Source organism: Thermobia domestica, chromosome 15, assembly GCF_964235325.1.
Source record: "Thermobia domestica chromosome 15, izTheDome1.hap1.1, whole genome shotgun sequence".
Lineage (NCBI taxonomy): Eukaryota > Metazoa > Arthropoda > Insecta > Zygentoma > Lepismatidae > Thermobia > Thermobia domestica.
Window position 1 is genome coordinate 75,663,703 of NC_137468.1, and position 7,339 is coordinate 75,671,041.

General features: G+C 34.2%; 1 non-coding gene across 1 annotated transcript; it reads right to left on the minus strand.

Moving 5' to 3' along the window:
- Positions 1–6,445: 6,445 nt before the first annotated feature.
- Positions 6,446–6,520, minus strand: TRNAR-UCG (transfer RNA arginine (anticodon UCG)). The gene has a single exon. It is a non-coding gene; the product is annotated as a tRNA-Arg (tRNA).
- Between the last annotated feature and the right edge of the window lie 819 nt (positions 6,521–7,339).

Genomic DNA, 7,339 nt, shown 5'->3' on the forward strand with positions numbered 1-7,339 from the left:
CGCATGATTTGTTTTTGGAGGTCAATGGCCAGAATACTACCCTCATAAAAGGGTGGTGAAGGTAGATGTGAATAAGAAAAAGCACGTACAGGAATTCAGGAAATGGTTGTATGTATTTGTTTACCCTGTCTGTTTTGGTAAAACCATTAGCTATATCGGATCCTTTCATCAGTGGGAAGCTTTAGTAATTCCGGAAAATTCTCGAGGTTAAAGCTCAATTGTCATTTATTGGCACCTGACTGCATGTTAAAAGGTAGCGGAGGTTTTGAGATATGAATTCCCTCAAGATTTTCACAAAACATCTTTTGCTCCGAGGGAAACACTTCTAGCTCATTAACAAGAGGTAGTTAACTACAATATTAGAATGTGCATATCTGCCAAAAAGAATAAAGCAAATATGTCTAGAATGAACCACCATTTAGTAACAACTGAAAAGAAGTCATATAAATTGCATATGAATTTCTCAATTTATAACTTAGCTTTTCTTGTTTTCAATCTGAATAACTCAGTGTGCTATAATATCTATTTCAATAAACTGCATACTTACACTTCTATTTCATGGTTGTTTGTGTTATTGTGTTTTCAATCCGAATAATCCAATGTACCAGAATAGTTTTCAGGAAGAGAAAGGTATGCATATATATTAAACATACTATCAAAAGCGCCGATCCTGGGGGAACCGAGGGGGCCCGGGCACCCCAAAACTCATATGGCCCCTATTTTATTTATGAGTATACAATATTTGGTATAATTCGAGTGCAATTTGTCTTAAAATCTTCATATATATACCTTCTGCATCTAAATGCCCCCCCCCAATTTACAGAGAAATCGGCGCTCTTGCATACTATAGTAATATTTTCTAGAACTGTATATTTTTATGATTACTCTATATACATTATTTATAAGTAGCTGTCGTGGCACTGCTTATTAAAATTTTACAATCAAGTAATACTAAAAATCCTATTCTAAAAATACACAAATCACACTTATTTTCTGTAAGTTGGCCACCTGTCTAAGTTGGCCACTTTTCGATGGAACCGATGGTGGCCAACATAGACAGGTTTCACTGTATGTGCAAAATTTCAATCTTGTATCTTGAAAACAATGGGCGGAAAAAAATTTCGAAAATCTGAATTGATATATATAATAAAAATTTACTGCGTCATTACTGTTTTTCCTAGAGTCATAGTTCAAACATTATTTTCTTCAGTATAACGAGCCCTTTCTAACGGCACCACTCACATGTTCGTATCATATACCTGAACCGGAAAAAACGGGAAAATCCGGATTTTTTCTGAAAAAATCACCCCCTCGGAACACTCGCGCTTCTCGGACCCGACCCCGGTTTCACGTAGGATCTCAGAAAAATTTGAGAAATACCCAAAGGTATACACAAACCATATGCAAAATTTCAATCTGATATCTTGAAAACTAAAGACGTGAAAAATTTTTGAAATTTGCCTTAAGAAAAAAATAAAAAGTCACGCCCCTCTGCCGCCAAGTTGATCACCCGGTTCCGAAACGCATCTAGAATGTTATTGGTCAATCCTTGACTCGAATAGTAAAAAAAAAAAAAAAAAAAAAAAAAAAAAAAAAAAAAAAAAAAAAAAAACTTCAATACCTGTTATAGAACCTAAATAAGCAGTCAAAGACGATACTACACCATGGTAACAAGAGTTACCAAAATTCCTAAAATGGTTAATTTCCCGACAAATATTGATGTACATTGTTTAAGAATTATACATTCAAATGAAAAAATGGTTGAGAGTACCCATCCCCTTAGCGCACCAGCAATGATGGGTATCATTTCCTGGATTTCGAATAATTTGGTTGGTGACAGTGCAGTGCCAAATATTATTCTGTAATAAGTAATTATTAATTTCCTAGATCAATTAATAATATAATTCCTTCGCTTATGTGATTGAATTTCTATTTTGTCCCAGTAGAATTTGCCAGAACTGGATCTACTGTTCTGTTGCCATCGTGACAACTCGTTTAAGAAATGATGATCTACAATGTAATAATAATTTTGAAAAAAAGAATTTAAATAAAACTTGGTTTCCTATCTCGACAAGCACTCTTTGCTGCGGTATCAATAGTATCGCTATATTCTAATCATATGTGAGAATGCATAAAATAAAATTTAATTATATAGTTCCTATTTCTAAGAGCTTGAAAGATATGTTTAATGTTTAGAATAATCCATGTAATTTTTGCATTCCAATGAGTATTATTGAATTCCTAGAGAACTGAGAGAATGTGTACAAATATATTAAGGTGATTTGATGTTTGCTGCATAATAATAATGCCTGACGAATAGCAAAAGCTTCTACTTCAAAGGTCGTTAAGGACGATGGTAATTTATATTTCAGAGTTAAATTTCTATTTGGTATAAATATGGCAGCTTCCACTGAAGAGTCTGTGTATTTGTATGCATCAATATAAATTACAAGAGCATTAGATTGTAACCTTTGTAGTTGTTCTGACCAAATATATTTATATGCTTTATTTCTTAATTCCGTATTATCAATTTCAATGAAGTTTGGGAATATTTGCTTCAATATTAATCAGACTAGCGTAATATTGTCGAGAATAGCAAGGAAGCAAGTGGTACTTTATGAATGAAAAGTTGTAAGAATTAAATCCATTACATGCTTGAAAGATAAATGGATGGTTATTAGAATATGGTGGATGTTTTATATGAAATAGATTTTTATTGCATTAGATTTGTTAATTATTAAAGAATTATTACGACTCTTCCTTGTTAAAATGAAGTTTCCAGCCATTTTTTTCGTAATAGATACTTAGTGGAGGGGAATTAGTCTACTCTAAATGTGCTTATTTCGGATAGAATTTTGGTTGTGAAAAAATAATTTTAAGTAATTTATATTATTATTGTTTCCAATCGTATATAGAACTGGTTCAGATTACAAGAATAAAAAAGGTTTACAATAAATAAATTTAGCCACTACACATTATTCCAAAATAGTTAAAAGACTAAAAGGATTAAGATCATATCCTTTTGATGTTATGCACTGAAAAAAAAAAAAAAAACCTTGTAAACTTCCTCTGAAATTTACTGTAAATATTATTTCCAATTTAACATTTTATCAAGAAATAACGTTAAATATTTAATTTGGAATTCATTAAATAATGAGATATTGTTAATATTGAGTGTAGTGATTGGAAGAAATTTCCTTCGACAAATATCTTAAACTTAGTTTTCTTCCAATTCAATACTTTATTTTAAGTGGCATTTTATATAATTCCTATAAGTTCTTGCAACTACTGGTCAAACAAGTGATAAAAATTAAATGTTAACTACTACAAGAATAAATAACATGTACATAAACAGAACAATCCTAAAGCAAATCACATAGTAGAGATAACTTTATATACAAATCAATTTCTTCTTCTTCAAGCATGAGAAAATCAGATAACATAAAGAAAGGTGTTTTAAAGAAGAAAAATCTTCTCTAGCTCTTTACCTGGTGGTATGGTTCCTAATATAGAGGTTACATTACCTCTTTGCACTGCCATACGTATTCTCTGAATTAGGAAGGTGCTTGCTCTATCATCACCAGATAATTGAGTGATGCGCTTACCTATTTCCCTTATAAAGCTGAGACCTTCTTTGCCCCAGGATCCACTGGATTCAATGGCAATGGGCACAAATTGGTATTTCTCTGTTAGGTTACTGTATTTTCTTCTTTTTTCTGTTTCCTTTCGACTGGCTACATTGCCCGCTTGGAGTGAGGAGAAAGGAAGGTTGGAAGGGGCGAAAGTATCTGTGCATGTAAAATCCCAAATCAATGATTTGCCTCTCTTCCAAGGTATTAAGGTCATCCCATCTGGTCTTTTACCATCAGTTCTACTACATTCATTTGGCTCCCTTACTACACTCATTTGGCAGGTATAGCAATTTGAAAAAATAACTATATTCGGTAGCTCTTAAAGGAGGGGGACATTAAATAGGATTGGGTATTTTGTCCCATGTGGCGGCGATAATGTGAGAGTGAGATGAGTAATCCATATCGCAGTGGCAAGAATATATGTACGTGCTGCAACAGAAATATTGCGGGAAGCAGACGAAACAACTTTCCTCTTGACTAATCAGCAATCACTCGTGCGCGCAGTAGTAGAACACCGAGCTACGAGTTTTGTTTTTGAAGACTGCAAAGGACTATGAAATTCGCTTTAGGTATAATTTTGGATGATTAATTGCGGTGGACAACCCTGCTTCAGAAATTTACAGAAAACAAAAAATCGGTTGAAGTTCTACACCGCATTGTGGGTCTAACTTGAGATATAAACTCCATACTATTACTGAATTCCTATAAAGGATTATACACAGTGTCCTCACTTTTGGTAACATAGTCTGATGTTCTGCTCTCTAGAAGTTTTACAGTGGATTAGAAATTCCGGAACGCCATCCTATTAGAGTAGCATTTCGTATCAAATTACCTTACCCTAATAAATTGAGGAGTTTTATAATTATTTATTACTAGAGAAATTTATTAGGAAAAAGTTGAAAGACATTTAAAAATTAATTTAAAAATAAATCCTATGAAAAAGTGACATGTAAATATGTAACCTCAAAAAAAGTTTATTCTTATAAGTCGTTTTAATGTTATTGTAAAAAATGTTTAACATAATACACAATTTGTATTTGAAATGAATGGTTCTTTATTTTCTTTGAACAATGATCTGATTTTAAAAAATATTATTCCCAATAGAAAACGAAGTAAATAGGAGATTCCATTATCAACATATTCACTTGTAATCAGGGTGCGAATTACCGGGGGGGATGAGGGGGATTTTCCCCCTCAATCACATTTTGTCTCCCCCTCAAAGAAGTCAGCTGAAGTATCCCCACCGGGGATGCTCGCTTTCCCCCTCAAACTATGCTTAGTATAACTCCAAATTTCACTGATTTTTGTTATTTCTTGTAAATTTAATCTTCTAACTGTATTTCGAAATGATCGATGTAAACTGTTCAGTTTTGGTCATTTCTACTTACCACCTAATTACCCACTATTTTCAACGTTGTTTAGTAGAACTATATTAGTATGACTACGGTTGTTACTTGCAACTGTACCTTCGTACCCTTCAGTTCGTCATAGTTTGTGAATTTGAATGTACTAATTGCGTATAACAAAGCCACATATCGATTTATAAATGTTCTTAGCGGTTGGCCAAGAAGAAGTAAACAAATAGCTTCTTGTATCATACTTGGCGAAGTTCGGATATTTCATATTCATCCTCTATATTTGTATGGATTATCATCTTATTTTAATTTTGGTTATAACATGTTATTTCATTTTCCAGTGTACTCTTTGTTAGCACATGGTCTTCATTCCCTAGTAGGTTGTGTGTATGCAACTCAAAAGTTGCATTTAATTTGTGATAATTGGGGTATATAGGTATTCTCTTGTAAGTATATGTTAAAGTACACGCTGGGGGATACGATCCTAGTGAGCAGACATGTTAATGAAGGCGATTTTTAGGTGAATAAGCGAATAATTCAAGATTTGTTTCAGCATTTGTTAATACGACTGGTTCTCCGTGTCATTGTCCGTGTCTGTATAAGCATTTCAACTGGAGCGGGTTTTTTTAAAGTTAACCCTTCATTTTTCCATCTTTTCGCTGTACAGTTTGCTGTGCACGCAATTAATGTTGTCTGAAAAACTTCAGTGTAATGTTTTACTTTATTTGAATAACGTAGCCCATAGTGAATCAACTCATCTTCAACCTAACAGTAAAGTAATTTTTAAGTGTTGACTTTCCGTGCCCATCATGGAATCAATATTTGGAGAAAAAAAGTCGTGATGAGCACAGCTTTAGCGGGAAGTAGAAGTACAAGCTCGAAATTTGAATTGAGAGATTTTAAATATTTGGCCTTCGATTTGACCTTGATGTGAGAAATCGGGACCAGCAACAATCCATTTCTTATTTGATAGGCTAATATCTAGATTTTCTTAAAAAAAAAAAATGTCCGGTTTAACTGATAATTTTAGTGGTTTTCAGAAGACTGAAGTAGGTTTCTTTTCGCAACCTGTATGTATTAATGCAAAGTGGAAGCTTTCAATATGAGTGGAAAAATTAACATATGCTTGTGATCATGGCTATCGCTCGAGCCGAATTATTAACTAAATAAACCTTAGAGAGCTACGGGAACAAGAGTGATTTAGGATTTAGGATTTGGATTTCTGGGCTTTCGGCATCTAAGGCCATGTAGCCCTTCACGATTTGAGGGATGACGTCCCTCGGCGAGCACACAATCCGGGGAAAGGGAAGGAAGAAAGGATTGGGAAAGGAAGGAAGCGGCCTGGGACCTATAAGTTAGGTACCACCCCAGCATTTGCCTGGTGTGAATGAGGAAAACCCAGGAAAACCTCATTCAGGGTGGCTGGCCTGAAAAAGCTGTTACACTTTTTCGACCGAGTGACCCCACCGGGAATCGAACCCGGGACCGCTCGCACCGAAGGCGAGAGCGTTAGCGACTACGCTACGCGGGGCCACCGGGAACAAGAGTGAGTACAACATTAAAACACGTTCAGAAAGGTTTAGTGGGGTGTGTGTATGACACACAATATATAACTTATGTGCATAGTCATTGTCGGTAGATTTATTAAATTAATAAATCTCTTATTTATTACACATGCCACACACACACACACACACACACACACATATATATATATATATATATATATATATATATATATATATATATATATATATATATATATATATATATGGGGGGTAAGGCATTTATTGTCTCATTTTGAAATTTGAACCTTCAGACTATGTCCTTTGGCCTAATTTTATCCCCCCCAATATAGGTTATCTAATTCGCACACTGCTTGTAATCTATATTATAAAATTGAAAGTGACTATGTTTCTGACTCTTAATCTCTTGAATTGCCCGACCGATCTCGATCAAATTTTTAACTTAGATGCGGTTCTGACCTGGGAGTGTTTTTAACTATTCATTTTGATGGTAGAACTTAGGGGAGCGGGAGGAGGGCAGATAGAAAAAATAAGTAAAACTTAATATCTCTTGAACCACTAGGCCGATCTCGATCTTTCAATATAGATAAGGTTCGGGACTGGGATGGATTTTATCATTTCACTTTGACGGAACAACGTAGGGGAGGGGGACGAGTGGGAGATATATAAAAATCAATATAAATAAAAATAAAAGTGACTAGGTTTGTGACTTAATAACTCTTGAACCGCCCTACCAATCTCAACCAAATTTTCAACATAGATGAGGTTCAGAACTGGAAAGTTTTTTTTTTTTTTTTTTTTTTGTAATTTCAGCTTGAAGGTAGAA